The sequence below is a fragment of the Thermobia domestica genome, unplaced genomic scaffold (assembly GCF_964235325.1).
Source record: "Thermobia domestica unplaced genomic scaffold, izTheDome1.hap1.1 HAP1_SCAFFOLD_1909, whole genome shotgun sequence".
Classification (NCBI taxonomy): Eukaryota; Metazoa; Arthropoda; class Insecta; order Zygentoma; family Lepismatidae; genus Thermobia; species Thermobia domestica.
In genome coordinates this window covers 1-7660 of record NW_027657616.1, presented here as the reverse complement: position 1 = coordinate 7660, position 7660 = coordinate 1, and the positions used below count along the sequence as shown (strand labels likewise).

The 7660-nt window shown below is 35.7% G+C and overlaps 1 non-coding gene across 1 annotated transcript; it reads right to left on the bottom strand.

The window, feature by feature from the left end:
- Positions 1-206: 206 nt before the first annotated feature.
- On the bottom strand, positions 207-325 carry LOC145678135 (5S ribosomal RNA). The gene has a single exon (XR_014130251.1). It is a non-coding gene; the product is annotated as a 5S ribosomal RNA (ribosomal RNA).
- Positions 326-7660: the final 7335 nt, after the last annotated feature.

Genomic DNA, 7660 nt, shown 5'->3' with positions numbered 1-7660 from the left:
AGTAGGTGCACACGGATCGGAAATCAGGTTATTTTAATGTGCCGTGCAAATAAACAGGCTGTTAGTGTAAGAAATAGTGGGTATAACGCTTAGAATATCGATTAATCGCTATGAAATAATGTTGATAAATTATCTCTTGAAAGTACTATAAAATTAATGTTTCTAGTATTTTCGTACTTGAAGGATAATGAAATTTGAAAAAGAGATGCCAACAGCACCTGGTGTTCCCAGGCGGTCACCCATCCAAGTACTGACCAGGCCCGATGCTGCTTGACTTCGGTGATCGGACGAGAACCGGTATATTCAGCATGGTATGGCCGTTGGCAACTACCTTTTCTTCAATGTCCTGTTAAGGAAGTATGTTTTAAGTAAGAATTGACATTATTAACTATAAAGGCAAGCATATTAACGTCGTTAACATTACTTGGAATATACTAATATTCGAATAAATATTTGAATGTTCGAATGATGAGTGATTCGGATGTTCATAGTGCCACTATGTCCTATCGAGTTTACTATCACGAACCACGTATGAAATTGTATATAAATAAATAAAAATAAATCCTTTATTAAGTATTGATTACAGGAAAAAGGCAAACTTACATTCTTTAATGTACACAATGAAATGTATGAAAGATATTTTTAAGATATGTTTCACTTACCCTTTATAACGCAAGGTAGTTTTCAGTGTAGCATCCTCTTCAGCTGCGAGATAACGTAAGGCAGATGATCATTCAGTCGTGAAGCACTAAAATGTAATATACATTTTAACTATTATCGATAAGAATTATTTACTGCAGGGATGCAAATAAAGTGAGGCAAATTAGTAAATAAAAACCGATACTGTAACTGATAATGTAATTACGTATCTGTATTAGTTGTATATACAGTAATCGCACGATTATCCGCGGAGTTGGATGTTGGCATAATCGCGCATAATCAGCAGTATGAGCAGAAAAGGGAAATGAAATGAAATCTTTAGATTTACGTCGCATACTTATACCGGTTACGCTAAAGGAGACGGTGATGATGAGTACTGAATGAAGAAAGTGGGAGGAAACGGGAGAAACCCGAGAAAACCCATGAGCACGGTCTTTATGCACGACAAAGTTCACACGGCACGAGCTGGGATTGAACCAGGGACCCCAAGCACCGGAGGCCAAAAAAGGGACAAAAAGTCTTTCGTGCAACTTTCGTTTTCGGTAAAAAGTTTACACATAATTTAGAAAGAGTAGTTTTCTGGTCTTTTTATTTCACAAGTTGGTTCATGTCTATATTTTTTACATGCATAAAAAATTTTTCAACTCCCTTGCTTAGTTCCTGTTAAAGACCTCTACCTCTGATTGTATTTTTTGCACATATTCTTATTGTTTTCAGACAACATTTCTAAGAGCGTAATTTATCGTCAGCAAGAAAAGAAAAGGAAAGCCTCGGATAGTGGAATGTGTACTGTATATATATATATATATATATATATATATATATATATATATATATATATATATATATATATATATATATATATCGTATTAGTATATAGTTTTATTTTATACGTCTCCTATTATTACACAATGTGCAGATATTGTGAAAGCGCAAGTAAATATGTATAACTCCCCGTTCTGCACTTAATAACTTGAAAGAAGTTCGGGGAAGGTAGTGTAACAGAAAGTGCAAACAGAAATGAGGGTTTACAGGCATTTAATATTATTCCGTAGTAGTATGATTTTTTGTAAAATATATATATATATATATATATATATATATATATATATATATATATATATATATATATATATATATATATATATATATAAACATACATATTCAATGATATAGTAAGAGGTTAGCAGCACTGATAGAACTGCAGAAAGTACAAAACCGTTAATAAGAAAGAGAGAGAGATGGTGGCCGCTTTTGTGCTTTTCATTGGCTAATTCCGAATTGCGCGCGAATACGTACGAGATTTCTTTCTTTTTCCTCTTCGCAGCCCAGATGTTGCCAATTAGAAGTTTTTAGTACTACATTTGTATGAAAATGTTGCCTTTAAGAAATGTGGTTTGCATACGGAGAAAAGAGCAAAATGAATATTTATCTTAGTGGGCATGAAAAAAGACGAAACATTTTGCAAGATGGACACACGAACTTCCTTAATGCAGGCGTTCAGTACATTATTGTAAAGAAAAAAACACTAAAAAGAATTACTTCAATATCCCTAGCAACATTCAACAATTCATAGAGAAAAATCTTTATTTTGAGAACAATGGAAAACTATGTAATTGTAGATAACTACTAAATTTAATGATTAAGGAAAACGTTTAGGCCCGGCCCTTCAGAAAGAAAGTGCACAGAATTTTCTCTCATGGAAGCAATTGCAAAATCAACATTTTGTTTGCAGTTATAATTAGAGGATCTATATACAGGGTGTTCGAAAAAGAATGTATCCTCTTGAAAGAAAATATTCTCTGGGCCCCTAATCCTTTATATACCGAAAGGAAGTTTGTATAGCATTTTTTCTTACCTTCGTTAGAAGAATTGAAAGTGACTACTATCGTGACACGGGAGATATTTGATCGATAGTCGAATTACTCCCATGCTCGAATGAACACGTCTCTTGTAAGGAGAGGAAAGGCTTCTGTGATCCGCTATCGCAGCTGTGTCATATCTGCAGAGAATGTTAGGACACAAACGTGATCTTTGAGAGCCTCGTGAAAAGAAGTCGCATAGTATCATGTGTGGAGACATCGGGGCCATCTGAAGAACGCTTCATCATTAGGACCAAGGGCGAGTTACGAAACACTCTGGGATATATTTATTAACATAACTTCTCGTCATTCTGCAAGTGTGGTGGAGCTCCATCCTATTGGAAAAGGAAACCTCGGGAGCCCTCTTCATGTGTAGGTATCGTTCACATCTGAAGCATGTGAAGATAGATTACTGTACTATCGTGTACCTAAAATCATTTTCTACGAATACGAACATGTCTACACTGAAGGCAGTGCAGCTCTTTTTCTCTTTTTTTTTTGGTCATGTATTGTAACGCGGGGCAATGCACACAATAACATGTAATGTTGTGTATCATCATAAAGGGCCAGGGCGATGATTGGATCTTGATGGACGTGGAGAACTGATAGGTGATGTGAGTGGTATTGTGATCTATGGTTGTATGTTTACTGATGAATGCATAAGGAGAGGTGAAGGGGTTGCCTTTTTTTTTATGTCGATCGGCAGGGAAGCGATTGGGAAACTTTTGACTTTGTTTTTCAACCGAATATATTGATTGAATAGGTCGCCGACAATTTTACGGGGCGTCACGTCGTTGCCTTTTTCATGTCGATCGCGAGCGAAGCGAGCGTTTTTTTTTTTTTTTTTTTTTACCGACAATATGTATTGAATCGGTTGCCAACACCTTTAGGGGCGCGTCACGTCCTTCTTTCTGTGCTGATCGCGAGCGAAGCGAGCGCGAAATTTTTGACTTTTTTTTTTTTTTTTTTACCCACAATATTTATTCAATCGGTCGCCAACACTTTTAGGGGTGCGTCACGTCCTCTTTTCTCTGCTGATCGCGAGCGAAGCGAGCGCGAAATTTTGACCTTTTTTTCTCTTTTTAATTCTTTTTTTTTTCTTTAAGAAAAAATATTGATTTCATAGGTCGCCAACATTTTTACGGGATGGAACATCGTTTATTTGTTTTTCCAACCGTCTTTCTGTCTTGAGCCCCCGCCAAGTTAACTTTATGGTGGACAAAAACTATGTGCGGTGGGTTACCGCGGGGTTCTCCCGTTTCCTCCCACTTTCTTCATTCCACCACCATTTCAATCATTTCTCATAATCAGCGCCTCTTTTAGCCTAAGCGGCATAACGTGGGACGTAAAACAAAGATTTCCTTTAGTTGCTTTCTGTCTTGATTACGAGCGCGAAATTTTTTACTTTTTTTTTCTTTCTTTTGATATTATTCATTTAATAGGACGGCAACACCTTTACGGGCCGCCGCGTCGTCGTTTACACTTCTTCAGCCCATATTCTTTCTGCTTGTTCGTTTTCCGGCATCTTGTTATCACCGCCCGCGGGAATGCCTATGTCTTTCATCGCTTTTTGAAGCAAATCTTTAATAAATATGCACTCTCACATTTCTACTAATATGCATACCACAGTGGATAGACTGTAACTAGGAAAGCAGAAGCCTGCATATCATATTATTTAACAGTTGAAAGTGAACTGCCATTTTAAGTTTGATTTTGATCAGATGAGTGCAGTTCAACTCGTCGACAATTGTGAAGATTCTCGAGGTTAGGGACCATCCATTTTGTGCTTTGTAATGAAAATGGCTGCAGCCAAACTTCTCTGATCTGAATGAAACTTGGCATGATGATACATCTTGACCTGCTCTACAAGTTTATTTAGTATTTTCCGTTGCGCAGGCTTTTGCTTCTCCAGGTTCTCCCATGGAACTGAGAAACGTATTCAGTCGAACTTCTGCGGTAAGTCAGTATATCATCCTGAGAAGTTTGATCGAGATAGCAGAGGTTCGACTATTCGTTTTTCAATTCCATGTGATATTACAACACGGTGAACTAAATTTATATAGAAACACTTTGATTTTGTTTTGTTTTTTGCTAGCATTAAACTGAGAAAATGTTATTGAATAGACAGAGAACACCACTCAAAGAAAAGTACATCATAAGAATATATATATGGTTGCTGTGGTTCTCGGTTTAATTTGCTAGTTAAGAAACTTGCTCTAAATAAGTACATCTTACAGGTGAAAAACTAAGCCAGGCGATAGAATTAAATATAAAGTTATACACTTTTATTTTACGTTTACTAGTGTTGGGTTACTACTGTAAAATAAGTCAGTATATATGAAAGATAACTGTATTAGGTACTATTTTCCACCGGCGGTGTATTCTTGCATAGTGTACTTAATGTTTACAAGCGGGGCGCTACTAGTATGGATGCATGACAAGTGCTATTGAAACTCGAAAACTAACTGGTTTCCACTACCCTTGCTTATACGTATACCCGCGTCGCCTTCGCTCCTGTTCACTTTGGACGCACATTCTTGCTATCGCTCAGGCCCCCAGCTTTCTCCTGTTTTGGCTCCCTTAAATAGTATTCGTGCTTTTTATTGGCCACCTGGCAAAGCACTTGTAATGATTTTACACCAGTAACTCTAAAATACATGTGTATTACTTTATTTAATTCTGTCGTCTGCAGAATTTTTTTTTTTTTTCGTACAAATATGCCTTTTCATGCAGAACACTGAATTTTGCCTGTAAATTTTTGAGAATATGCTGTGACGAAACTTGAGCACCGTTCTTCTTTTCTTTCTTATCACGAGTCTTCTTTAGCCTAATGAGCACAATCATCACACGATAACGACTATTCTTTTCATTTAACTTGTAAACAAGTTGAACTAATAATAATAATTGATGTACAAAGGAGAAGTGTCCTACATATTTGAGGTAAAAAATAAAATAAATATACTTCTACTTCATCCGTGTTTACAAAGTTAAATGTTATCGATTTACAAAAAATGGTCACCTATCCACACACTGACCAGGCTCGACACTGCTTGACCATACATATTAAAACATCGGTCCCACTGAATACACAAGTAGTAAGCACATTCACATAAAAATAATTAGGATTACAGTATATAAAATGTGTTAATTAAAATAGCAAATGCCTTACCTTATCACAGGCGATCCAAAGCCACTGCACATCATCTGCTACGCACACTATATTCCTCCAATATTTCACTCACTTCCTATATCACGCAACAGAAAATATTAATAAAATTCACTTAGCAACATTTTCATTTTTAATCAACAATACGTATAACAATTAAGAATAAAATTAATTGTGAGCACATTGTTATAATTAGAATACTGTTTTTATTCGTTTACAAATATGGGATTAATATAGAGCTGGCAGCAACAATATATACAACTCATCCTGTATGTATCGTAAATCCTAACTTGAGAAGACATCTCTGACGCAAACAATGAGACAAGAAATCAAATACTATATCCGACACATTTGGGGTTTATTGAACTTCAATGTTGGAAGATACCACCTTGTCGGTAGTACAAATGTAATATCCTTACAACACGCGGAACTTTTGCCAGGCATATCTAGGAATTTGGGAAGATTAATTGATATCCTTAATGTGCAATGTATGATTATGACGCATTGTTATGTACACGCAGACGGAACCAGGACAATCTATAGATGACATTTGCACTGTGTTTGGACAATTTGTTCGCAGAAAGTAACCGTTTTTGTCTATGAATACTTGAGAACATGGAAGGTATGAGATATACATTTTATGCGCAAATATTATAATACAAATCATTGTTAGTTTGGTGGATGCGTGAAAGAAAGAAAAGGAGTAGATTTTTGCAGACGTCCGGATATAAAGCGAGAACTGAGAATACGCATCTATAACATCTATTTTCTTTGTGTTAATGATATCGATGAACTAAACGGGGAAACTAAAATACAACTGTTTGCAGTATAATTCGAAGTATAGTCAAGTGCAGAGGCGTACTCACGGGGTGTCCACCGGGTGCGGACTCCTCGCAAAAGTTCCTAAGTGAACATACATTTGCAGACTTTCTCATTAAATGTAGTTATTAACAGGGAAAATATTGATGTATCATCAATATAAATCTGATCTTACACTTCATCTGTACTCTGTCTGTATCATGTTTTTGTGAAAAAGTAAGTGGAATATTTATCGTGTTTTCGAATGCAGAATAATAGTATATAGACATAGTGGCTTGTAGTATTGGAACCTTGCCCCCCGAAGCTTGGATCCCTTAGAAGAAAAAAAAAATGCATGCGCGCCTGGTGAAATGGTTAACGAATTCAGTTCACTCGATGAATCGACAGATAGTAATACACATTTCGACAGATCGACAGCATTCGACAGATACAGACATATGAAAGTAGCACAAGAATTAGGCGAAAGTCCGTGCGTTTCCTCAATTCACGTAGGAAACAACAGAAAATATCAACTACCATAAAATAATCCGTATATATATTTAATTTATTTGGAATAAAATAAATATAGAAACAACCTGTTCATACATAACTACGGTAAGTGCGTTAATTGCTAACGTAAGAACAAATATGAAACAAGGCACAAAATAAAAAAGAAAAATAAAGTTAAAGGGAATAAATATTTAGGCTTGATTGTCATTCGTATTAAGAAGCTGGGTAATAAAATGTTAAAATCTACAGAAAATTATGAAATTAAATCAGGATTTGAAATAAAAGTCTATACATTGGAAGTAGGCCAGGGAGTTTGCAAGGCAGATGTGTGCGACACGCGTTACTTTATAGATTCCCTTCATTGAACTATAGTAAGCAGTACGAAGATGGTACTTTGCGTATAATCACAGGAAGGATTGAAGTTAATTACCATGGTAATATAATTATTTATTGATAAGTATTTCCATGTTAAATTATGAAAATTATAAGCACAAGGAGGGTGAAAAAGTAGTGTGACCGACTTAGCAATGACTGAAACATAAAATAGAAAAGCGAATAAAAACAAATGCCTTTTGAGTTATGTGGAATAAAGTTTCTTCTAGCCAGTAAGGAAGAATAGGATCTGGTGCATTCATTGAATACCTGAAAAAAATCGTTTATCAAA